Source organism: Falco naumanni, chromosome 7 (assembly GCF_017639655.2).
Source record: "Falco naumanni isolate bFalNau1 chromosome 7, bFalNau1.pat, whole genome shotgun sequence".
NCBI lineage: Eukaryota > Metazoa > Chordata > Aves > Falconiformes > Falconidae > Falco > Falco naumanni.
Window position 1 is genome coordinate 45,868,874 of NC_054060.1, and position 27,717 is coordinate 45,896,590.

A 27,717-nucleotide genomic window follows, 5' to 3' on the forward strand; every position below is an offset into this window, starting at 1 on the left:
TAGATGTGCGTACAACCAGACCCCCACATACAAAGTCCTACTATACTAGTTCGAATTTATACAAGAAATTCCTTTAACAGAAATTAATCAAGGGACAAATTTAGTTTAGTAACAGTGAAAAGCTATGACCATTATTTAATTGGGACAGTGGCAGCTGAAATTTCACATATGAAGTGCAGGAAATATGAGGGAGGCATGCTTATGTGGTACCAGTGAGTTCAGGAGTGTTTCAGGAGTGTTACATGACTGGGGGTGCAGACAGACTGGGGGTTTTTTTTTTGTAGATCAGAACACCCAAATTAATCTGAAAAAAAAAAAAAGATGAAATGCAATAAACATTACGCAGAACAATGTTTTCTTCCATTTAAATCTCATCAGATTTTGCTGATTTTTTAAAAGATTTGTTTTCTTGGTTGTAATATTTTCTTAAATTTGTGCAGCAAATAAAATAGCTAAATCATGATGTTTCTATTGTATATAAATATATATTGACTGAACAAAATAAATTAAATAGATTAATATGCCTCAAAAAAGAGGTCAAATAACTTCAGAATAAAAAATTATCACTCTTGAACCAGTACTTTTTGTATACAAGTCTAAAGGAGTTTTGCTAGTGGCCTCACTGTAGGAACAGAACTGACTCCATAATCTCATGAACCTTATAGAAGAGTAAATGAAGGTCTTATTCAAAAAGATACAGTATAGCAGGTTACAAGGGTTTCAGAACTCATGTTCATTTGGGAATCTTTAAACCTATTGTCATGGAAGTACTTGGTCACATTTTGTTTACTGAGTGTTAAACTTCAGGATCTCCACTCTCAGTTTGGCAGCTGCATTATACACGTATTTTTAAAATCCATTACATGGAGAAAGGCCTAGTTTGACTATGAATAATCAGAGAAGGAAACAAGCAAACAAGCTAACAAAGTATCAATTGTTTGTGTGATACAAGTTTGGAAAGTCTCTGTTCAGTTGCCAGGGATTAATTGTTAGTGTTAAAAATAAAAATAAAAATACAAATACCCCCACCCTCATCTTTTGACAACCTGAGCAGAGAGAACCTGGAAAAAGAAATATTCCTGTCAGGCTTTGAATCATCCCTTTGCCATGGAGCAGATGTAGCATGGGACAGTGAATTAATAAAGTCAGAATATTTATTGCTAATGGGTTTACTAAGCATGTGAACAGAAACCCCATCACTCAGTGCCAGAACTACATCCTATGGAAACTGTTCAAAGCAAGAACAAATAGAAATTCACAGGAACCAGGATCCTTCAGGGAGGGCTGTAAGGTCTTTATCCCACTTCTGCGACTGGACAATTAAAAGCAAAGCAAAAATCAGCAAGAGCTTGATTTTCAAGACAATCAAGGTATTTTTACCCATTGTGTAAAAGGAAGGGAAAAAAATCTCAGATGCAGTACTGCAAGACAAAAGGCCTTTCCCCGCAAGCATCTGCTTCTCTTAGCAGTGCTTACTGCTGTGAGGAGCCCTACTGTGGTCAGGCTACGTCCTGTTAGAAGACTGCTTGGAAGAGGAAAGCCCTTGCTGGATCAGGACGTAGTTACTTTACTCAAGAAATAGCTGCTGAGTTTGCAAATAACATACAAAGCTTTGTATCACAACAGACTGCTGGTGAATACAGCCAGCCATAAAATATTTTCCTGACTATATGGTTAAAATTGGGGTTAAAAAACTGAATGGAATTTGCAGAAATGCAGGTAAGACCTTTTTTTTTTTTAAAATGTTCTCAACTCCAGAAACTGACATAGTAAGATAGTCTGCCCCATACTTCAGCATAATTAATACTGAATAGGCCTAAAAAAAGTTAGTAAATATTTATGAAATGAACCATAATTTTCATAGTGTACAGTAAAACCTGTGACTCAGGAAACCATCTTTAAATTTTTGTAAAACCTACACATATCAAGAAAAGGATGACATTTTGTGTTTATTATTTCTGCTATGGATTTGCATGCACATGTATTTGTGGATATATTCACACGTGCAGATACACATCCATCCATGCACCCATAAAATAGTCTGCACATACAAAGACTTGTATATTCACAAATACCAGGTAAAAAAACATGAAGAACTAAAAAATGCACCTTGTATAATTGTTACAATAAGTTTGAACTATTGAGTTATTATCTAAAAAATGTTATGGTTTCTGATACTAGATTTATTATAAAGAGGAAAACCAGAACGCACTTGGAGAAATATTTTTTTTTAAAAAAATGTAATGCTAATTTCCCATTTCATAGGCTCTTTATTGTTGTATTTTGTTCAGCATGGCAGTCTGACCAGTAAAAAAAAAAAACAATACTAAAAAAATCAATTGTTTATTTTCCTATCCTAGCTATTTTACGTCCTAGCTGTCATGTACTAACACAAATCAGTTAATTCGGCTTTTTGACATTAAATACAAAATGAAGTCCTTTAATTTAAAAACAAAAGATTTTTTTTTCTGTTCCTTCTCAAAAACATACCTTTTTTTTAATTAAGAAAAACATGGGACTTTAAGAAGTCATGGCCACAGGTCCTTCAGGATGACTTTTAGGGTCACACTTCAACATAACATCCCTTGTACCACAAGCCTGCTGAGCAGAGCTCCCAAATGTTTCAGCTTAGTGATCTGGCACCCTGCTATTTTATGTCACACTATACCCAAATACTTCAGCCTCTTAATAAAACCTAGAGGTGAAAGTGTGGGTGACCTGCCAGTATATGGACTAGAACAGTTTGGTGCACAAATCAGTATTGTAAGTTGGGATTTTTTTTTTGTTGCTCCTGTTTTTCTCATTCGGTTCAATTAGGTTGGCCTTTTCCTACAACTGCACGATGAAAACACATGCATATGGACATACACAAACAATTATTTACAAAAAATCTCTATAAAAGTGTGGTATACATGTTAACAAATCCTATTTTTGTGTAGTAGATTCTTCCATCCCACCCTTGCTTTCCTCAGTTTATCATGAAGTAGGGAGCGCACGCTCCCCTCTATACCTTGTAACTTCTGTCATCATCTGCAATGTACTGCAGATGGGTAAGGCATTTCTGACCTAGCCACGCTGCCTGCAAAGGCTGCATCAGCCCTGTGCAACAGGCACAGCAGCACACACCACACTAATTTACCTACAAAGCAATTTAATTAAGGCAAGGAACCTTACACCAAACTCCACAGCTGAGAGGAAGATTTCTCACAGTTACATTGACAGGCCCTGAAATCGGCTTCCTCTGCTCCGTGATGAACTCTGTGATTATCCAAGTGCCAGAAGACAGTGGCCAACCCAGCTAGTGGTCACGTCTGCTGAACTGGCTGCTCAGACTCAGGCTCACTACTCTGCCCTCTGCCATGCCTCCCAGTTTTCACGTCCTGTGTTCACCAGGAGCATTCATTTTGTGCATTGTAGGAAACGAGGCAGGAGGAGCAGTGTAGCAGGGGAGTCAGCTGAGGGCCCTTTCCACAGACAGGTGTCCACAGAGGTGGGTGAAAATCTGGGGGAAACAGTGGAAGAAAAACAGACAGTGCATGTATGCCTGAGTCAGGACAAAGGTGAAGGAGGAACAGTGAAACAGAAAAAAAGGGGAAAACAGGAAATTTGGAGGGGGAAAAAAAAAAAAAAAAGGTGAGGGGTAGGGATTGAAAGAGGAGAAATAGGAACTGTCTTGCCACGTTCACATCATGAGTTGCATTTAGTCATTTCTCTACCTGTGCTGTATCATACTTCCCTAGCAGATGTTCCTGTGAGGGTAAGGAGAGTGACTGAGAAGCATTGCTTTGATGAGGGTGAGTCTGGGAACCAACAGTAAACAGAATTATTTTTTTAAAAAAAACTGTGGGTCACTCTGCTAATTCTTTTCTCTCTTTTTTTTTTTCCTTTTTTTTGGCTTCTTAAGTCCTGATTTGAAAGGTTACCAAATACATTTGGTTTGGAAAATTACCAAATACATTGCCAAAAAAAGACACTCCCCAAAGCCATGTCATCTCTCCCCGTACTTTAGGATGTCCCTCCCTTTATACCTCCTTGAGAGGAAATTAAGTTCCTTTTCCAACCAGGAATTCTACCTAGCCCTATGTTTGGGACACATGGGCTGGAGACTCTCTGAGAAGCAAGAGGCCGCACAAGCAGATCTATGGCAAAGGCCAAGAACTGTGCCTGGGCAGGGAACCCCTTGCTGCACCATCCCTGCACTGGAGATGTACCAACAAACAGCAAATTAGCAATAAGTATCTGTTTCAATCAAAATTGGCAAACATATTGGCACAGGCAGGAACTTCTAACAGGTATATCAAGATTATTCACGTTCTCTGAACAGATAAATAGCTTATGTACATTCCCGGTCTTTGCCTTCCTGCCTGCCCTGCTCCTACTGGTTTTCTCCTCTCTTAAATCACGGGCCATTTCTAATGTAACAAAACAGCACAAGAACACATGCTGAAAATTAACTAAAATGTAACAACATAATTAAAGAGATTTAGAAAGGAAGCCAGAAAGTGATAAGAGACCTGGCATCAGCTTGCCACTAAGGACATGGGCAGCTATGCCTGACATGCAGGATTTTAGCAAGTCACCCAGCCAGGCTTTCCAGACAGTGAAAGGCAAGGGCACTGAGATGTTTCTGTGTTGGCTTTTGTGTCTTGCTTTGGATGCTTGTAGTTCACGGTATTTATGTTAAATTAATACTGCTGACTATATATTCTGTATATTGAGGTTAAATAACTGATACTGTCATGGCTGCTGGCCACTTCTCCCCAACCCTTCTACTAATTAACTGGCTTTTTTCATCTCTACTCCTTTCCCAGGAAATGCTGACATTTTGGGGGGAGTGGACACTATGTGTCATTCACTCAGCACAAGATCAAAAACACTCTCTTCTAAACTGCTTCCTCCTTTCCCCCCTTTCACTTTTGCTGAGGGTGGACACCAACATGGGCACTGACTTACACCTGTACAGTTGGGACTGTAATGCGACGAGCTGCACAACACCACATGTTTTTTCAGGGTTTGTCCCGATTCCTGTGTTGGAAAAGAACCTCATTTGCTTCAGTAAAGCTATAAGCTCAAGGGTGCGGTGGGCACTGATTCAGTAGTGCTTTCTGCCTCCCACACCGATCTGGTAGGACTGTTCATATGAGGGCAGATAATTCAAGGGGGAAAAATGGAAGAATCACATCCCTTAAAAAAACTAGATGTAATATCTCCATGGCAGTTTCCCACTGCTTTTTTTTTTTTTTCTTCCCCTATCAACCGTGCACTTATTTTGAAAATGCATCATTTAAAACAATCAAATTCCCAAAGAAATTCTTTTTTTGCTATTTCCTTTTCCAGGAAGGTTTGCACACAAACTGAAAATGTTCAGGTTTCCCAGGCAGTTGAACCTCATCCGCTTGGGCAGAAGCCCATGATAGCTTACGTTATTTAGCATGGCATTATCCCATACTGTTTACTTACAGCTCACTGAAAATACGGGATGATGGAACACATTTTCCTGGGCACACCCTGACTTTATTCTTAGTAAATTGTTTACTATATTCTCAGCCCAGAAACTCACATTACTCCAAGCCCTTCTTAAAAAAATATGTGCCCAACTGAAGTGGCCACTTTCAGCTGTGGGGACAAATTGACAATAACCCTTTCAGTACCTCCACTGGCTAGCAAAGGGGGCAATTTCAGAAGATAGTCTGGCCATCTACTGGGAGACAGAGCTGCTGCAATGGGAGAGCAAGAACAGGAGGAAAACAGGGATCTGCCAGATTCAGAAAGCTTTGGGGATGGGGGAATCCCCTAAGAAAATAAATGGAAAATTAAACTTATGTCCCTTTTCCTCCTGCACGTCTCCCATCTATGCCAGCTTGGAAGAGAACAATGTCGTTCCTAGACATTAGGGCTAACAATGCCATAACTCAGCAATGTTGCACAAACATAGCGGTCACATTTCGCCTCTGGCTGGATTTGAGGGAATCATTCCTTTTCTCCTGAGGAGGTTAATGCTGCATCCTGGTGACCAGCACAGGTACCATTGGTACTGGAATGGACATCCTTATGACTGCACTTATAGCTCAGCCTGTGGCTACCTGCACAGGGACAGGAACATGGGTCACAGGAAGCACCTGATCTGTGCTAGAGGCCATACTGTGGCTATGCAGAGCAGACAGTGTGTACCAACCCCGGGGAGGTTCTACCAATACTAAAGCTGTATTAGAAATGAGACTCATGCCATGCTGCTACCATGACACATTTTTCCATGTGCAAACACCATCACTGATAAAGCATCTTCTGTGATCCTTCCAAACCCATCCGATCAATAGCATCAAATACACTTTAAAACACAGGTGTCACTTCTTATTTTTTAAGTGGAAACTTTGAGTTTCACAAGGACAAGTTTTGCAACTCTCTTCTACAAATCAGGAAGTTTGAATATCCAGAATTAAAACAAAATGCTAGGAAAAAATCCATTTTATATTCACATATATATGTATATTGTGTGCATGTGTACATGCATGTGTGCAGCCAACCCTGTGCCGCTGTACATTATTCTGAACAACACTAGGTCACTTCTACAGAAAACGGCCTGTATTTAAATAAGGTGCAACTTCTCCCTGCTCCAAACAATATCCACAGACAATGCTGCAGGTCCAAACGCATCTCTTTCCCTGTTATATTTACAAAAAGAAATGGATTATATTTACAAACAGAAATTAAAGTGAAACAGCATAGTCTCATTTCAGACTGTTTGGCTGCTGTAGTGCTCCTCTCTGAAGTTTGATAAGTCTACACCCTGTATTTTCCCCCAGACTGCTTATCACGTCTGCAGTACCATAAATCTGCTAACCTTTCCTACAACTTCTACTGCTAATTAGGCTTCATCAGGGTTTTCACTCTTACACTCCCTACATTAAATAAATGCAGTGCCAGCTAAGCATGCTGTAAGAACGGCTAACTGCATTACTGGTTATCAGAGCAGTTCCAGTGGTCATGCTAAACAGGTGATAATAACAGTGGGAATATTTTGGCAAAACAGGCCTGTGTGGACACTGCCAGTGACTCAATAAATGTTACCTAGCATTCCCTAAGTAGTCCCCATAAAATATTTCACAGAAAGGAAGACAAATAACCTTTTGTCCTTGGGGGGTGGGGGGGTGGGGGGTGGGATGACAGCGGGGACAGGGGATGATAACACTAACCAAATTAACTAGCCAACCAGCCCTCACTGAACCTAGGGTACATCTAGTGTTATAAAAGACAAAAGGTATTTAATTTAATTTTTAGAAAAAGGCCCTCCAAAAGTATATTTAAAAAACACTAGCATTTCAGCAAGAGCTGATAGTTATTGAACGCTACACAAACAACCACCACCACAAAACTTGCCTGAAAATATAATAATAAAAATAAAAGTTAATTTACTTGTGTCCTTTATTAGAGCGATTTCTATAGCCAGAAATGAGATGGCAGCATACCACAGCTAATGCAAATATTATAGCCAAATGTATTTGTGGTGACAGATTTAATGAGAAAAAATGAGAACTGATATGCAGATGATCTGTAAAAGATTCAAATACTAATACAAATTGGGGGGGAGGGAGGGTAGAAGGAGGGGAGCGTAAGAGTGTTAATCATTATTTCATGAGGCCCATGTTCACAAAGCATTTTTTTACAGATGGTTGGAGGTATTCCTCAACCCTTAACTGACAGGAATACAGGAGGCTCAGAGGCCTTAAGCAGCAATTCTATTCATAGGCCCTTAGCCTTTATATAATTGTATTAAGCGCAGTAACAGACGTTAAATTAACATGCACTGACCCCATGCTCCTAGCTATGTATGCCTTGACCTTTTAAAAAACCTCAAGAGTAGTACTAGTTTAATATTTGATACGTCCTCTTTTGGGGGAGATTAAATGCTGGTATAGGAGGTGTATGTACTTGAGGCCCTAACAGGCCCTTTCCGTCTTTGGCTACAAGGATCTGCTTTTCTTTCCTGTCTTCAAATAAGCAGAGTTTGTCTATTTTGGTGGTAAACTAGCTGATAGCAGTAAAGTGCTGCTAAGCTTTATGGGGCCTAATGAAACATTTGACCTAAGTCAGGTGGCAACTGAACCCCTAACCTCTGAAGACATCTGCCCATAATGGCAGCTTTCTGAAGGAAGACATTTTTGCTGTTTTACAGCAAATCTTACCTCACAATTTGTGGACGGATAACGGATGTTGAGAAATTAAATGCCAAAATGAAACGACAAAAATGGGCGTGCAAAAAGCCTTCCTATATATTTTATTTACTCATAAATGGAATTTAAAATTCAAAATACAGTAAATGTAAAGAGACTTTGCTGTAGTTACTTATCTATAAACTTTTGATTTTGTTACTGGAACATATTTCCTCTGTCTCCAAGGTTGCCAGGTCTGGCAAGGGATGATCACTAAAAATGACTGAAAACAACTTATTTCATTGTTTTACGGTAGGGGGTCCCTTCGGCTTTTAAAACGTGGTGTTAATTCATTTACCTCAGTTTTCTACCTCACAATTAGTAGTAGGCAGAAATTGTACTAGCTGTCTCAAGGATCATGTGTTTAAAAAAAAAAAAAACAGAAGAAGAAATCTACACGACAAAAATTACGAGGATAGCAAATGTTGGACAATGCTTTTAACTGTGAAGTGGGAGAGAGTGTGAAGTAGCAAAGAAGGAAAGATGAGGTAAAGAACAAGGTTTGATGTAAAGAATGAGATTTCAGGCAAAGCCCACTAACTTTTTCCTTCTCTGCCTCCTTATGACGACAGGTTTCACTCAAAACCAATGCGACAGCCTTTTTATATATAATTTATATGAACTTTATGTAGGTTTGCCTGCCTCTTTCAATGCTCCAATCTCCCTTCCACCAGACTGTGCCCTTCCACCAGACTGTGCCCTTCCCTGCACAGACGAGGGGCGGCTGCCTGCACCCGGGGACGGCAGGTGCTGCCCAGGGCCCTGCCTGGGCCGGGGTCCCTGCCTGGGCCGGGGGCTCCTGAGCCGCCGCCTAGTGTGGCCTTATGTAGGGCCTGGCCGCAGCCGCCGCCGGGGTCAAAGGGGAGGGCGGCAGCCGAGGAGCCGGCCGGGGGGCTGCCATCCCCGCGCCTATCCCGCGTGTGGGGAGGGAGCCCACAGCCCCCGGGTCGGCTCCCCGGTCTCTGTGAGGTCCCCAAGCCCCCACCTTGACGCCACGAATCCCCGGGAGTGGAGGAGGAACCCTCTGCGCCGCTGCTCTCACCTGCCTGCGGCCCTCGCTGCTCCCGCTGTGCCTTCGGCCTCGATGGCGCGGCCGCACCTGAGGGGAGAGGCAGAGGGAGAGGAGGGTTAACCGGGCCGGGGGCGGCGGAGCCGCTGCCTCACCCGCTGGGGTCTCTTCTCCTCCCCGACTCACCTGGCTGCGACTCACCCTGGTGCCTGGGGGGAGAGTGGAGACGGGCTCACGGCCCCACCCGGCCGCCCCTTTCACCCGTGGGACGCACACACACACACACACACACACAGAGAGACATACAGCCCCAGCGTGGAGCCCCCCCAGCTGCCCCAGGCCCGCAGCAAAGGGCCGAGCGCCCCGGCCCCGGCCCAGTACCTCGGGGGAGGCGAGGCCGGCCCGGGACGGACCCCGGCAGCGCCAGGCTAGGGCCCGGCGGGAGGAGGAGAGGGTCAGGGCGGCCCGGAGGGTGCTGCCGGGGCTGGACGCCCGGTGGGCAGGGGCAGGCGCGGCAGCGGCCCGGCTGGCCCGACGTGGCTAACTCTGCGGCTGCAGATAGAGACCTTGGGGGCCGGCGGGCGGGGTGGGGGACAGGTGCCCCGTAGGGCTGCGGCGGCGCGGGCCCAGCGGGGAGCAGCCCCCGGGCAGAGAGGAGCGGTGCCCGCTCCCGCTCGCAGCAGCAGCCGCCGACAGCATGGCAGCAACAGTTGGCTGGCAAGGTAAAGAGACGTGGAGCTGCACCACCGTGGCTCGGATTTCCACTAGCGCCTGAGCTGCCCCCCCACCCCCAAATCACGCCTGGTTTCAATCCTCTTGAGGGACGACGGTAGGCAGGGAAGAGAGAGGATGCTTTTTTAGCCTTAGCTTGGCTGATCCCTCTTATCACTTCTCTTTTTTTTTTTCCCCAAGTTCCCTCTAGTACCTTGTCTCTCCCTTTAAAACATGCTCACATGAATAAAACCCCCGTAAAGAGGTTTGCTGGCGACCGGAAAGGACAAATGCATTTTTTTTCTCTAAATAGTAAAGGATAAATAATTATGAAAATGCGAGTCTACGTGAAAGATGCTGTGACCCTTCCACCTTTGTTTTCATCAAGCCAGCCGGTGCTCAAGCTACGTGTCCTGAGCAAGAAAGAATGGAGGGAGGGGAGCAATGAGGTGCTTTTCCTTCGCCTTCTTCCCTCGCCTATCCCTTAGCTGGCCTTTTACTCTTTTCTAAAGTGCAGGCAGGGCTTCAAAATCTCTTTTATCTCTCGAGAAATGTTAACTCTTAGCCTCGACTGTGGTCCTCGCCCGATCTCTCCAGTGCAGGGTTCTCTGAAGTGCAAGATCAGCCCTTTCTCAGCCGGATCGCTCTCCGTGCTGCTGTCGGGGGAGCAGAGGGGAGAAGCCCTTCTAGTTTCTAACAGTTGAGGCATTAGATTGCCCCCCCACCTCCTTTTTATTTTACAGCCGGGCAAACCATAGGCCCCTGTGTTGCGTCAAGCGACCACTCTGCTACCAACTTGCTGCTCAGATCTTGTCTCTTTCACGAAGCTGATCTGCACGGACAGATCTGCTCTTAATCGCTCCTTCTTTTGGGGGGTGGCAAGCAGGGAGGATTTCTCTTTGCTCTTTATTTCTTGCCCACGGAATCCGGGCTGGTAATTACTGCAAAGAGAGGGAAAATGCAGCTTCCCCAACTCCTGCCTGAGATGCTCTCAGTGCTGTGTGCATGCACAAGGCAGTTTCAGAACCAGAGAGCTGGTGCTGATGCTGCTTTGCTCGCTTGCAATCACCTCGTCCAAAAGCATCGCCTCGCCCGGGTTTTCCTCCGGATTCTGCCTTTTTTACCCTTTTCGGGGGCACTAGCTTTTGGGGAAAGAGTGATCGGAGAGATCACCGGACTGCAAGTTGCTTAAAATCAGGTTGGAAGTGGGCAGGGGGGAGGGAGGCGCCTTTGGCAAGCGCTTCCATGGTGCATCTCCTGCTAACTGGGGTCTCCCCCAAACCGCGGCGGATCCGTGCGCCTCCCCCTCCTCCTCCCTCCCTATTATTTATGGGGTGATCCCAGTAAATCCCACCCTCCCCACCTCGAAATAAGCCGAGGCTCCCGATTACAGAGCATTTAATGAATCGCTCCGAAGATTTTTTTTTATGAATTAATCTCGATCAACCAGGACATCCATATTTTTTAAACACGGCTATGCCCTGAAAGGAGGAGGGGAGGGGGGAAAAAGGTGAGGGTAGGAGAACTTTTAGGAAGTTTTATTCTATTTTTATTTTTCCATTAATGAAATAAAAGCCACCATACATTTATCCGAATAAACGTGTGATCTGCTCCGTTAGGCAAAAGTCGATTAAAAAGTTAGGCTAGTAGGCGACGGTGAATATTTGAACGTCTCGGGGACCAAGCGGAGTAGGAAAGCGGGGAAAGGGTGTTTATTTCTCTCACTATATATATCTAGGGAGACACATATATACACTCACAGCGGGGGGGGGTGGGGGTGGGTGGGGGGTCGGGCTGGACGGGGGAAAGGGAAAGGTGCCAGGAATTAATAATAGAAGCCCACAGAGTCTAGATAAGTCCAAGGGTCGGCGATCGCAGCTGCTGCTCCTTCGGCGAATGCGCCCTCCGCGAATGCTTTTTGGGGTAAGGGCTTCCCGGGTAGGTAGTTATGTACAGCAAGCCCAGACCGCAAAAAGATTCGCGAAGGACAAAGTCTCCCGCGGCTTCCTACATCCATGCATCCGGTTGCCACCATAACATCCACAGGACCCACGGGCGATCGGCTCCGCCATCCCCCGCCACGCCGGGTCCCCACCCCCCATCCCCACCAAGTCCCGCTCCGAAAACCCCGGACCCCGCCGGGGCGAGGTGCGTGTGTGTATATGTGGCGGGGGGGGGGGGGTCTCCCGCCGCACCCCCCCCTCGGCGGGGCCGGCGGCGCGGGGCCGCGGGAGCGTGGCGGAGCGCGGCGTGTCCGCGGCCCCGCTCGGCGCGGAGGCTCCGGCGCTGGGCACGGGCGCTGCGTAAAGAGAAAACTCTCCCCCCTGAGCGCTAAATAAATAGAGAGCAGGCGGGCAGCTCATTGGTGCGGGCTAAAATCGTCACCCACCAATCAGGCAGCGCCTCACATTGCCTAGTTCGGCTTTTTTTTTTTTTTTTTCCTTCTTTTTTTTTTTCCCCTTCTTTTTTTTCCCGAAAGGGGGAGAGGAGAGCGGGAGGGAAGGAAAGGAGGAAGGGAAGAAGAAAAAAAAAAAAAAAAAAAAAGCGCCCTCTCCATGCTTAATTAGTCACCAAACCTGCGACGAGAGCACGTCCGAGAGCGCGGCCGGGCCAGCCCGGACCCCCCTCACCCCCAAACCCCTCTCCGGGAAGCCGCTGCCAAAGGGGCGCCGCTAAGCTAAGGACCAGCCCCGCCGCCGCGGGCCCCCCGGCGCGGAGCCGCCGCTCCCCCCGACGAGAGCGCCCCCGGCCGCCCGCCACCTCCCGGCGGGCAGCCGGGGACACGGGGCACTCGCCGCCGCTCCCTGCTCCCCCCGCCCCCGTTAACGCGGAGAGCCGGCCGACCCCGGGGCGCGACCCCCCCGGGGCGGCGGGGGGCGCGGGACGCCCCCTCCCCTCCGCTCCTCAGCGCCGTAACACCGTGCTGGGCGCTGAGCCGCCCGGCCGCCGGCAGGGACACCCGCCCGGTAAAAGTTTCCAGGACATGTCACCGAACTCCAGAGGTCTTGTGCTGCAGCCTGCGGGGGGCCCGCGGCCCCGCCAGCCCCGGCGGCAGCGGCAGCAAGGCAAACGCACGCCCGCGCCGCGTGCCTCCCGCCCGAGCTGGGGCTGGGACCCGCAGGGGACCGGGGGGCACTCGTACCGCAGCCCGAACTCCAGAACTTGCAAGTCCGCCGCTGACCCGCGGCGGCACCGGGTCCCGCGCGAGCGGCGCGGGACACCCCCGCGAGACACCCCCGCGCAGCCCAGCCCGCACCGCCGAGGCTCCCTCCTCCCGTCCGCAACGACGCCGCTGCCCGCCGGGCGCACGACGCCCCGCGCCCCCCAGCCCCCGGCCAGCCCGGCGGCGCGGAGCGGAGCGCAGCGCAGCGCGGGGCGGGCAGGGCGGCCGGGGCAGCGCAGGCAGCAGAAGTTTGAAAACCCCCAGCACTTACCTGGCGGGGCGCGTCCCTGGCCGCTCCGGGGAGTCCCGCGCGGGATGCAACCGTCACCAACAGTGTTTTGGTTTTTTGGGGGTTTGGTTTTGTTTTTTGTTTGGTTTGTTTTTTGGTTTTTTTTTCCAGAAAGCCCAAAAGCAAAGCGTCCCTTCCTCCAGGTATGTATATAAGTTACTGTACTGTGTGGGAGGGTCACGATCTCGCTAGGTGCAGAAGATTCCCCAGAATTAACCCCTCCTCTCCCTTCCCCTCCTGCAACTTGTTGAGGATTTTATACACACACGCGCGCAGGCACGGGCACACGGGCGGGCACACGCACACACACACGGACGGGAGAGCAAGGAGAAAGCGAGCTCCGCGGAGTCCGGCTGCCCCCCGACGCCGTTGTGATTGGATGGTCTTTTCATGGAGAGGGGACGTCTCAAGTCGAAGTCACGATTTCTCCTCAGTTTGGAACCATCTGTGACTGGAGCCATGACGCAGCCAGAGCACATTACTCACTTTTACAGTCACGACTTGGAAATCCGTGCAGTTTCCAAGCAAAATTACACCGCCACCATTGAATTATTTAATAGGATCCAGTTAAGGGTAATCTTATGCATTGTGCCAAGAGAGGCAACGATCTAGGAGGGGAGGGCTGGGAAGGCGAGGGAGGGGGCGAGGAAGGAGGGCATTTCTTGTTTCTAATGACTGTTTTATAGAGATATATTAAGAGTTGCAATGATTGGCTACACGTGTCGTAAGGGGATTTTTTTTTTCCTTAAAAAACCAAACAAACAAACTAGATAGCGGGTCCGCTTGTAAATACGACCACGCAAGCTCGGGGAAGGGACGGTTTAGACATTAAGGGCAGCCGTGGGCGGAGTACCATGCTGTGAATTCAGGCGCTGGTATTTGATTAATTGCAAGAAATTATGTCTTTTGTATGCCTAGATTAGAGCCATTGCATGCGGTCTTGGCCGGGAGCTGCTCTCACCCCCCAACCCAATGTGCTGTGCTATACTGATGTTCATGGCCGCATCATGCCATTGTCTGCAGGATCCGCAATTGTTGCTGGGCTTTGTGTGGTAGGTGCACCATTTTCTAAGCTTGCTTTTACTGCGAGGCTGTGGCTAAACGTGCTTAGGGGAAAGCTGCTTCCTCGGCTATTGTCTGCCTTGTGCTTTTTCCACCCCTTGCAGGTCTGAGTCTGCGGCTCAGCCCCCCTCCACGGCCGATTCGGAGGGATACCATTGTGCGGGATAACGGGGTGGTGCATGTGAGTACCGGACGGTGTATCCGCGTCTCTTCTAATGCAAGCTGATGACACGTCTTTGCTAGCCGGAATGCCTGAGAACCTGCATGCTCATAGCCTAGCGAGAACTTCCCCGGCTCCCAGGAGCGATGGGGGGATGACGGGTGTTCGCAGCACCGAGGTAACCCTGCATATCTACTCCGTACACACCACAACAGTCCCCCACTATTTCGCCTCTAATTCAGTCATTCCACCAACTCATCTGGTGAGGATATGACTAAGGACGCGAAGGACGGGCAATAATAAAACTAGATACTCGCGCACACACGGTCTGCGGAAGGTGTGAGCACCTAGAGGGGGAAAATGAGGTGGGAGGAGAAGGGGTGAGTCCAAGTAAAGCAACCTATAGCCTCTTATTTTGCGGAGCACCATCATCAGGTACAGGCTCTTTCAAACGCACGGGCGGGAAGGGCAGGCGGCACGGCGCGGCGCGGAGGGGCGGCGGCGGGGAAGCCTCCGCGGGAGAGGCGCTCCCGGGCGGCGCGGCGCGGCCCCCGCCCGCCGGGCAGCGGGGCCGGGGCCGGGCGGCGGGTTCAGCACCGGGGCGCGGACAGCTCCGGGCGGCCGCTCCGCGGGGCGCGCCCGGCCCCCGCCGCCCGTCCCGCTCCCCCCGGGCCCCGCCGGCGGCCCGGCCTCGCCCCCCCTCGGAGGGCGAAAACGGGGAGGGGGGCGGGCAGGGAGAGGGGCTCAACAGCGCCGACGGAGAGAGAGAGAGAGTTGCAGCTCGCTATTGATTCAGAGATTTACCGACAGGGTGATTCCCCTTTCTGCAAGAATTCCCTGTCTCTGGGCTCCGAGCATGCACCAAATTCATTATGTAGACGAGTATACCCCTCTTGCTTTAGAAGAAAAGTAGAAAGGAAGGGGGAAAAATGAATCCAGGCATGCATAAAATAAAGACAAGACTCACAGCCGCTCTCTGCAACATGCACAGGAAAGATCACTACTTACCCAAACGGGAACTCCTCGGTTAGGGGAGGGAGGGGGGACGGGGGGGGGTGGTGGCAAGGAAACCGGGGGGGGGGGGGGGGGGGAATCCAACAATTAATTTCCAGACAGGAGTTGGAAAAAAATACTGCGGTGATGTCCAGGTTTTCTTCCACCCGCACTCGCTTTTTATACAAGTGCAACCCTCTGTCTATTTCTGGAACGCGATCAAAACCCTGATGCTATTTTTAGCAGGTACTGGGGAAAAAAATCCACACACAAAGGCATTTCGCTGGAACGCTACGTCCAAAACATTAAAAGTGCATTAAGTCTGCTCCCCTACAACACAACCACCCCCAACCAGGCACCCCCCTACCCCAGCTTCTTTCTGCACCACCACTCACAGTTGCCTCAGGTGCATCATTGCAGGGAATTAAAAAAAAAAAAACAACCACCAAAAACCAAAAAACAACCCACACCAAACGACCCCAACTGACCGCCTTCCATGCTGTCCTATTGCACAAACCCCTAATCCACAGTTGTATTGAGTCTGTCTCTGTGCCTCTGCCTGTTGCCTTGCAAGCATTATTGTGCCTGTCTTCTTGCGGTGTCTTTATAAAGTGGGCTTTGGAAAAAACACGACCACCAAGCACCCGTTTGCCATCATGCACAAATGTGGATTTCAGGCAGGGATGCTGGCTTTGCCGAGAGACAGAGATGGTTTCATGTAGTGAATTGCACCCAGCACAAAGAATCGTTGTTGTTTTTTTGGTGTGGGTTTTTTTTTTTTTTTTTAATTCTCTCCTCCCCGCCCAGTGCCTTTCCCCCCTTAAAAAAATCCTTTGTTTGGAGAATAAAGGATCTATAAATATATATATGGGGTAAAAAAGGTTGTGTGTGTGTTTGCGTTCTAGTAATTCACTACGAGGGGGAACTGGGGAAAAAATAGAATCATTAGGGCTTGCAGGCTGCAAGGAGCCAGCCTGAGACTCCTTTGCAAGGCTGCGTCAGTTATCAGCTATTGACGTCACGTTCAGATTCTCCTCTTCAGAGGCTCTAGTTCATCATAAAAGATGTCTGTGCTTAGAGCTTTGTGCTTGCAGTAAGGCACTTCAATTCGAGGAAAAGAGTTAATTAGCAAGCCCCATATTTTGTGTTGTGCAGCTCTCTATTGAGTTGCACAAAAATCCTGAGGGGTGTGCATGTGTGTGTTTGTAAGGGGGGGGGGGGGGGGGAAAGGAATATGCGCCGGGGACAGGGAGATATTTCTTAAAAACACACATATATCCCATGCAGAAGCACAGGCAGGGAGAACAATCTGCATAGCCAGACCTTGCAGGAACACCCCCACCCCCTCGCCCTTCTTGTGATTAGCAATTTTAACAAAAAGCAATTTGGATAAAAATCTCAGGTTTCTGAATATTTGTAAGGCAAACAGCTTGGGGGTAGCTGAATCTATTTTAGCATCCTTTCTTTCTGTCTCCTCCTCTCCGCCTTCCCCCCCCCCCCCCCCCCCCATACGACCAGCAGCAGCAGCTAGTCCCCCTACCACCTTACACTTGTATTTAGCTACTGTAGCAAAAGACAGATATTGATAAAACTAGGATTAATTCTGTATATTTGTCAGGCAAACAGCCCCGTCTCCTAGAATGACGCAAATAACAGATTCTATGGCTCTGGCTTTCTATATTCTGCACCCACGCACTCTGCTTGGTCTCCCACGGAATCAGCTACAGAGAGCAATGATCCAGATTATACAGAGACAAGGGTGGGGGAAAGGGAGAGAACATCAAATGAAATTGCAATTAAAAATTATAATGCTGCTATAGTCTGTACGCAAATGGCTAAACCTGAGCTTGCACAGGGGCACACAGACACACACGCTCGCCCCCTCCCCGAGCCCCACCCCCACCCCCCCTGGCCCCGAGCCCCCTACCCCAAACCCAGGCATCAAAAGCAACCAGACAAAAGAGAATTGTCTTGCTGACAAATGCGAGGTTTATCTGGCCAAGAGAGGTATTTCCTTTATGCACCACACCTTTCCCAGCTCCCATTAAGCAAAACACATCTCTGAAACGACCTCGCTCGCCACTAAGGGTGTGAAGAGGCGACAATTAACACATGCAGCCGGGGAGGGGGGCTACCAAGGAGCCCTTCCACGGTCCCAGAGGAGCTAATGAGGACCCTGAAGAGCAGGTCGTCTTCCCTGTCTCCCAGACAAAGGGACACAGCTCTTTCTTAATACGCCTAAAAAAAGGCAAACGCAAAGGGCTGTTGCTATTTTTAAACACATCTCTCATTTGTTGGAAAATGGCACTTAAAGCATTAAACAATCTCCCCACCCCCGGGGACAGGGTCAGACACACATGCCAGCACCCGAGGGGAAGCCAAGGTTTATGGGACCGTCTCTTCCTCAGGTGAGCACCAAGAATCCCCTGCTGTGCTCTGCCCACCATCAGTCCACTTCACACCTCGCATGAAAAGACAAGCAAAATGCCGGGGCAATCAAGAAGACAGTAAGTTATTTACTGTCTAATCTGTACACACACATTTCTTATTTATTAACTTGCTTAATTATTACCAACTTCTTCCGCAGACAATGAATTTCCTAATGTCAATAAACTGCAATCAATGAGGTAAGGCTCTTTCTGCCTCTCTCTCTTAGCCAGATGATGCCATTGCCAACTACTGCTACTGCAGCAGCACCCGGGGAGGGGGGCATCACACACCTATACAAGACCACATCTAGGCACTGCCAAGCTCAGGGAGATAGATCAGGCATTTAAAATGATGACACACACTCTCTGGTAGAAGTGAGCAGGCACATTGTCATTCACACATCTCCGCACACACCAGCCATGAACCCATCTTCCCAGGACTCGGAGAGGTGTTGTGTGTCAGACCTGGACCACCCCCCCCCCCCCCATGTTTTCACCATATACACCTGGAAATCTGGCCTTTACAGCAGTAGTAGCCCAGAAGCCAGGACACAAAGAAATACCACAGTAGGGAAAGACCTTATATCAAGGACAGATCTTGTCATCTCAAGACTCTAGGCAAAGAACCACACGTGAAACATACCTTCTCCGAGAGCTGCAACAAAGCTCATCCTGGATGAATAAAAAAGTTAGGCCGCACAGCAGTTTAAGGATGGACGCGTGCACACCTCAAGTACCTTCTGCCACTCAGACCCAAGAGCATTCAGACAACCCACAGACTACTGTGGAAGGAGGGGATGGTCATCTTCCCTCTGCCCTCCCCCACATACCTAAGAGCTTTGCATTTCTCTGTAGTGTTCACCAGAGGAAAGCTCTTTAGCTTTTCACTATTGCAAAGAAAAGGTATCGGCATGGTTGTGTACAAAGGATGATGTCTGTGGCAGATCAGGAGCGGGCATAGTGGCAAGCCCTGCAGCTCCTGGACCTCAGGCCCTCTCAAGCCAGCCAGATGCCTGGAATTCCCTCCCTGCTGCCCTTATTGAGCAGCTCCTTGCAGTCACATCTGTGTTTGTTGGTTTTTTTGGGTTTTTTTCCCCTAATCTTAGTGAAAGAACTAAACATTTTTGCCAAAGGGTTTGTTCTTCTGGAAGATTTAGCACCATCTTTCAGTCTCAATTTCACAAAAGCAGCCTGCCTCCTCCTTTGCTGTCCTCTGCCTCTCCACCCAAATGTCTCATCTCCACCTCAGCAGAACCATCTCCTGTCTTGCCTGTCTGCTGCTAAAGGCTTGGTTGAAACAAAGTCCAGTGCCCAGGGAATCTCTGGATCAAAAAAAAAAAAAAAAAAAAAAAAAAAAGAAATGGAAACCATCCAAACTGGAAAGAATGTTTGGCAGGCGATCATGTACCAAACAGCCGTCCCCACTTCTCCTGATCATTAGAAGCACTAAAAGGAACATTTATCTTCTATCTTGATATTTTAGTTATCAGCAACCTCCTCGTTTCCAAACAATTAAGCCTCCCTACCAATGAAGTCCTAATGAGAGCAATGAATTCTGTATTTTTACCTCCATTCAACAGCAATACTGCTGATACTGGCGGAAGCAGCAGAGTGCCCATCAGCTGCAGGTATGTGGCCTTTCACTTAGAACTACTGGAGATGCCAAAGCGGGCAGCGCAGTCTCCAATACACACAATCTGTGTATCAGACTGTCCTCACCCTTGGAAATTTCCCTTCCAAACTGTGCCCTGATGGACAACGGCACACATTGGGATACTACTATTAGTCATTGTAGTAAAACATTAGCCTGTACAAAATTGCTGCTCAAAACAACTACAATCTGTCACCTAGAAAGTAGTTTAGTTTGCAAGTAAAGCTGTTTTAGTGGTATTTGTTACTTGTTTGGGTTTTTGATCCAGCAAGTTCAAGGCTCCACCTTTTTCTCATTTCAGCCTGGAAGATGGTTTTCACTTCTCTCTTCAGGACAAGGATCAGCCAGAGGGAGCAGCGCAAAACAACGGGAAAAAAGCCTAACAATATTTTGCTGTAGTTCCAGAGTTACCTCCTCAGAGCCTTGGAGTTCTGCTGACCTGTGAACCATTCATTAATTGCTATGTTCTCCTAAGCTAGTCTTACTCCCACAAATAGTTAGAGTCTAATCTTGGCCTAGTTCACCTGGGCAGCTGAATGACATGTGACACATTCCAAATATAAGGAGAACGGAAGATGACCAGAAACAGAGTGAAGTGCCACCAAGATATAGCACGAACTCACAAAAAAATTCATCTTTTTGAATATAGTTAACCTTGTATCAGGGCAATTGATAACTTACACTAGTTAACTCTTGTTAAAGGAAATTATGACACCCAGAGGAAAGAGCAATCACACTGAAATGGAAATAAATTAGAGCAATATCTATTCAACGACCTACTGGCTCTTATAGGTTGCAAAGTATAAGTAGCGAAAGGACCTGAAGAAGAGTAATTGCTAGTTAAAACAGAGAATCAGGATCTAGATATTCCTCTTCAGATCACAAATTTGCCGCAACAAGTCTTGATCCAAAATTTCTCATGGAAAGGCTTTTTCCTTGAATATTTTTGAGGTTCTCCTCAAATATCAGGTGAAGTGCCCATCACTTTATGCTTGGTTTATCCACCCATGAAACAAAGATAGGACAATACCTACTTACCTAACCAGGATGTTCTTGAAGATATCTATAGCATTGAGATAATCAATAAAAGTCATCAGTAAGAAGACAGCAATATTATAAATAATCAGAGAGATCAGAGCATACAAGGAAGCACAAGGAGGAAAAAAGTGCTTTTCCTCCAACATCAGAATAAGAGGCTGTGCAGTATGTTAGTAAAGAAAATCTCACCTGTGTCAGAAGATCAAGGACTTATTATGACTTCGGTTTATGGAATGTTTGGAGAATCTGGATGCATAGACCAGGAAACCAACAAAATAGACAACTCACGTGCTAATGTGATCTCACACAGATTGCGTTGATAAACACTTTGAAGAGTTTTGGGTTGAAATGCCAGTATACCTGGGTCGCTTTATCTTTAGCTTTTCTGTCTACATTATAGAGATATATCATGTCTGTAATATATAAAAGGATAGAAACTGGATCTTCTTCCAATGGCTGCAAAATCAGACCCTAGAGACATACTTCTGTGTAACAGGGATGAAAAGAAGAAAACCATTAGCATAATGAAGCTGGTGGAAAAAGAGTACTAGGGTCTTGATCTTGAGGATGACATCAAAAGAAAACCATACCACTTTTTAATGAAAGTTGAACCTATGGAAGAAATACAGTGAATAGGCATCATACTTCAGATATAAGGAGCATAACCTTTGAGGAATCCTGTTATAAATTTGATGAGCCTTTACACTAAAATTTGATTTTCATTAGCCTTTAAAATGGAACTTTTCATGAATAAGACCCATGACCTGTAACATAACGTGAACACATATCTGGCAACCACCTTAAAGAAAGAGTTATAAACAAGAACAGAAGGATAAGACAACACTTTGAGGTGTATTATACAGGATCTTGTACTGGTAGAAAAAAAGAGAAGGCAGTGATGAAGAAATGCAAAAAATCTGCATCAGTCTTTACCTCAAGCTAGCCAGTATTACAGCCAATGGGAGAGAATGGGATATGGAGTGGGGTGATATTAAAGTAATTTAGGAAGAATTTATTTATTGAGATAATAGAACATGAAGCCAAAGGATCCAATCAAAGAAAAAAAATCAAGTTCTCTCAAGGAAGAAGACAGTGGGGTGGAAAAAGAAAATACATTCCTTTAACTACATTTCATAGATGGTGAGATGAAAGACAAGGTGAGATGCCTAGGGTTGGGAAGACATGGCCTTGTGAACTCTTATCCTGACCTATGATGCTCCTGCAACACTATTCTTTCCTAATTTATTTTCTCTGATTTGTTCTTCCTTATAATGTAGTTCAATCTGTCTATCGAAAATTGCAACACAAAAAATTGCTACTCAGCCAGCACATCCAATGGATATTCAAACAAGGACAGGATGGCAATTTTATCAGTCACTTCTCTACTTACCTTTTGCGGCAAAAAAAAAATAAAAATATCTCAAATTCACACTGTTCAGTAGTTTTGGCATTCCTATCTAGCTAGAGCCTGAACTTCCAGAAAGCCACATTCAGTAGGGCAGAAACATCTGGCAAACTTGTTACCAATAACATCAGTGAAAATTAAAACATGAATGGAGCACAAGATCTAGATCACATATGACTTTTTGTCTGAACATCTATTTTTATCACGAGTTAACATTTATGCACCACATGCTAATAGCAAGTTCAACCCTATAAATGGCACCAAGATCCAAGCTGTTTCTGCTTGGATCCAAGCTGTCTTTGCTGTGCACAGTTTACAAATTAAGTCACTGGTTCCCTGACTGTGACTGGCAAACCATCAGTGTGTACAGAACTTCTGGAATTCCCAGGAGGACCAGTTGGCCAAGCAGCAACAACGGCTTTTATTTTCCTAGCTGCTGAATCTTCTGTAGAAAGTTACAATACTTCATGTTCTTTTACTTTGCCAAATAAATGACTATGGCTATTGGTACATGGCGTTATTGAATCATGAATTGCAAGGAGGAAATTCATGTGATTGGACATGTGAGTGGACACATCTATAAGTCTCTACTGTTAAGACATGCTTCAGTTCCCCTAGGGAGAACTGTGACAGCTACTGGACTAACATCTATGACTGAGAAGACAAGACATGCCATGAAATTAACAGGAAGAAAGACACATTTCAATACTTGTAAGAGTATAGGCCCTTAAGATAGTCTTCAGAAGCACCACTGTGTTGCATACATCTGATCACACCACTCCTATCTGCCAATGTATGGCCAAATGTGTGCAGTGGAACCATTGTGGTCTTCTCTATTGCATCCCCTTATCACTGGGCCTGCCAAAGAAAGGATGGGTAGTATATGTGTCCTTGCTCCTGGCTGTGGCTGCATTTACATTCTCTTAATGTCAGGAGATGTGTATTAATACTTACCCAGCTCATGATGTGAACTGGATGGGGAAGTGAGTATCATACATAACTTACTGAGCATTAACAGAATATCTGGAGATCCATAGACGAGCAACAGAGAAGTGCTGGCTATTATCATATGTCTATAAATGCCTGCTGCAGAGCCAGGTGATGAAACATATACTTCTGCAAATCCCTCACCAATCATCGTTTTGGTGCTGCTTTTGCAGTAATTGCAATTATTGTAGACTATATGAATAGACATACAAAGTCTGAATTATATTCCATGTAATGATTTTCCGAGTAGTTCAAGGTTTGCATATAAAAGCTATCCTGAATTGTTGTTCAAGACTGACAATGAGTACTTAGCTAAATTTAGAAACGTGTTAATTTCTGTTACTTTAATATTGTATCAGTTGATTGCTCCTTACATTAGCAACACATGTCACAAGTTAAACTTTCAAATGGGAGCCTTATTATTATATATTGGCAATCAGAGATTAAACTCCCATTCTACTGGATGCTGTGCAAACACAGCATCAAAAAGTAATCACGTGGAACATTCTAGCCAGGAGCCAGCACCTGAAAACAGAGGTTGGGGCATTACAGTAAAGCTGATCCTTATTCAGGGGGAAAGAAAAGGAAAATAATGACAGATTGTGTCATTGTTACCTAACCACCCATGATGTGGTGGGTACTGTACAAAATAATCAGCAAGACACAGTACCTGCCCCGTGAAGGTACAGCCCAAATCACAGGGCACAGAACCAAGATGGAGCTCCATGAAAATGACTTGTGTCCTGGCATGGGTTTGTGTTTTGGAAGAGACGTGGAAAAATTAAAATTGCAGAAAGGTATTCCAGCTATGCAGATCATTTTGGTAAGATCACAGTAAGAGACAGACACAAGTTGATAGGAAGGAGATCTTGGGTAGAACAAAGGGGAGTGGAAAGTCACAGGTGGCAAGAGCAAGATGCACAGCCTCACGCTTACGGTGGGAGTCAACTGGAAGCTGGGGACTAAGCCTGAAAAATGGAAGAAACTGAAGCTTCTACACAAGAATTTGCCTGAATGCATTGCAATAAGGCAAGTATCAGGGGTGAGACAATCTTATCTTATTTGTGATCCTGGTGTTTCAAGGGGAAAAATGTCACAGAGTATAAAATACGCCATGGAGTATATGGATGACTGGAGCTACTCATCTTTCTTGACACTAGTTTTTCAAATGAGAAAGCAGAGATGAACTAACCCGGCAGTGAGACTGCACAGGGGTGTCAATGAAGTTTGGAGTGTCTTTCAGAGAGGTCCGCAATGAAATTGAGAGAGGACAATACATCTGTCAGACAGTTTGTGGACTTGTGCCCTCTTCTTCGTTTTTCTATAAATTGAAGGTGAGTCCAAGCAATAAACTCTTTTGTTCTTTCATTTATCCACTTAAGAAGTACAATATTTAGCACAATGGAAGCTTGATTGATCAATGGTCATAAATAGCATATGGTGTCTGGTAAAAGAACAAAATATATTTCTACCTTACCAGTACTTTTTGTCCAGTCCTTCTATAGACATAGTTGAGCAGAAGAGAGAGCTTTGCTTCTTATTCCTAGAGTATATAAGACAGCATGGAGTTGCCTCTCTGAAGGCTTTTCATAAGAAAGGGCTGGTCTAGCTGTCCACTTACTATGAAGACGACTGTACCTAGGTCTCTAACAGTACTATGCAATTATTGAGACAATCCGGAGAGGTACTGTGCGAAGAAATGCAGAATTTTCATCTACATGGCTGTCCACCTGACACTCTTAATACATTGCATGGTGGCATATGATACCGTCGTCTTCAATAAAAACTTCATTTTACAACTAGCTTATGCGGCCTCCTTGAGACAAGTGGCATCACAGGACATAGTTTGACATGAGAAAATCATGAGCAGCAGAAGAACATGCGAAGCGAGAGGAGCCTTGGTAAGGAATATCCTTCAGCACAAGCATCTAAACCTAGATAAGCACTTTCAGGCTAAGATCCTGTGTTGATGCAGTCCTGTTCATTGTTGGACTAGAAGGAAATGGAAGTAGAGAGAAAGGACAGGGCAGAAAAAGAGGCAGTGGTTAGCTGTTTCATCACAGAGAATCCTTGTAGACCTGACATGAAAAGACACAGTATCTGGAATGCTGCAGAAAGGTAGATGAGCTTTGTTCAAGCTGGAGAATTCCCTCTATTGCACAAGCTATGCAAATGTAATTGTAGGCTAGAAAGTGCAGTGACTCATAGGTGAAGTGGATGTGAGAATATCTGGGTTAAAGAGAGTTTGTACTGAGAAGGCCATGTGTAGGACCTCAGAAGTTCCCAGAGAAGGGGAAGTGAAAGGAGTTAATGAAAACTCATTACAAAGAGTCATCCTGTCACAGACTGCTTCCTTGAAGGGGCAAGCAAAGAGCTCCTGAAGCTGTTCAAACCTGCTGGTGTTTCAAAACACTCACATATCCAGATCAGTCAAAGATTTGGGGGTGGGGATGAGGAGCCGAGAAAAGAAAACAGATCAAGCCCAAACCTCAGAAAACCTGCTTTTTTGGCAGTAGATGGTACAGGTCACTGAACCAGAAATCAGAGATACTAATGTATATTATGAAGGCACATGCTGGACCTGAACCAGCACCCCCAGGTGATGGACTCCAGCTGTCGTAATGACGTGCAGAGGAAAGAAGAGAGTGGCATTGCCCTATGGTGTTTCACCTCCTGCAGCTTTCACTAATCAGATGACCCTGATGACATGTGCAGCAAGAATCACAGCAATAAACCACAGGATTTCCACCTTTTCTCAGCTGGATAGGCAAATGACAGATGAGGGATGAACAGATGGCAATCAATAGAGATGATTCAAGGCCAAGCTAACTTAAGATTTCCATATTTCTGTAGGGGAGGTGGACTGATGGTGCAATAGACAGGAGAATTAAGAGACGAGGGCTCTGTAAACCCTGGCCCATTCCTGACAGATCTGCACTTCATGACAAGTGGAAATACTCGCCTGCATGACCAGATGCAAAGGGAAAATGCTGCCTCCAAACCACCTCACTTTTGACTTTCTGCACCACCTGCCACGGCTTTGACTTCGAGTGCCACCTCACACTTCTGAGGCATTTGGCCACCACCCTGCAGTTGTACATCGGGTCCCCTCTGAGGTCAGGCTGCTTCATTGCTCCACTGAGTGCCCTGAGGTTCCTCAGAAGAAAAGGCACTGCACAAGGTGTGGCACATCACTCGCATCATGCCCTGTGCCAGTTACCACACGGTATTAGTTATCACTCTTTTGGTTACACAGAAGTTGAGCAGGGTTCTCTGAGGGGAAAAGGCTTTCCACTGGTTAGAGCAGTCAGTCCCCATGGCTGCTTTAGAAACCTTCCCCTCAGACAGCAAAGACCATCCAACCTTTCCCGATTAAGAAACCCGCTTGAAATTAGCAATAAATCAAACCCACTCTTCTCAGTCAAGACATCTGTTGATAACCACGTCGAGTGCAGCAGCGTTAAAGAAAACCAGGACATGCACCACAGATGGCTGCAGCCAAGGTGGAGACCAAGACTCAGTAGCTGCTAAACCCTGGATTCTCCTGAGCTAACAGGCTTAGCAGTTTGCAAGCCCCCAAGAATTAACTGAGCAGCTTGGCATCTTGGCTTGCACATTGCAGAGCAGCAAAGTTTGGAACATGTAATTCTCTTTAGTTTCTCTATAGATCAGCTATCAGAAATTACTACGTATAAAGATTTCCCTCTACAGGTGGTTAGAGCTTGTAACAGCCTCTCACTTTCCCGCATCACTTTAATTAGTATTTTGTCTCATAATTTACTTTCTTATTGTTTTGCGTATTCCACCCCCCACCCCCCCCGGGCTTTCAATCAATTCCCAGTGGTAGCAAATTCTCTATGCAAGAAATGTCAACTCCCTTCCATCCTCCTTAAGCTTTAACGCTGCTGACTTTGACTGTTTGCAATTAAAATTTAATTTGCAAGCTCATTACCCGAGTGAGTCGATGCCTTCCTTCTCCCCCCACCCCAAAATGTGACAAAGTGAAAGTTGCAGCCTCTGCAAAAAGTGTGTGTGGGGTCTTAAGTACATAGCTCCCTGGCTGCAGTTTGAGCTTGCAAACTAGCATGCTTTCCTGCAGGAACATCAAATACACAGGACACACGACACGACAGCCTAGAGAACTCTTTGCAAGGAGGGGAATGCAATGTTGTCCAGTCTTTTCAAAGGCAAGCAGCAGAACGAAACAGAAAAGTCTGCTTCTTCGAAAAGCATCTAACAACTGAAATCAGAAAACTTTGCAAAAAGCAAAAGCAAAACACCTGCACACACACACACACACGCGTGCACACACACAGAGAAACCTACCTTGCAAAATCTTCTTCACTTATTTTTGTATGCAAAGAAAAAAAAAAACACCAAACCAAAACAATTCCCAAACGAAACAAAAATAAATGATTCCCTCCCCTCCAAAACGCTTTTCTCTCTTCCCCACGCCTTAGCTGGATTTCTAGGGAATTTGGGGACGGCTGGGAAGAGCCGAGGGTGGAGGGGCTATATAAATAAACTAGAGCGTTTTTAGCTGTGTATCGCGAAAGGCTGTGGGTTTCGCGTAATGTGTGCCTGCACTCTTCCAGGAGAAAGGCAGGAAA

General features: G+C 46.4%; 1 long non-coding RNA gene across 1 annotated transcript; it reads right to left on the reverse strand.

Moving 5' to 3' along the window:
• Window positions 1-27,717, reverse strand: LOC121091813. The gene is made up of 3 exons (XR_005829047.1): window positions 27,434-27,717; window positions 9,253-9,309; window positions 1-304 (listed from the first exon to the last, which is right to left on the reverse strand). It is a non-coding gene; the product is annotated as an uncharacterized LOC121091813 (long non-coding RNA).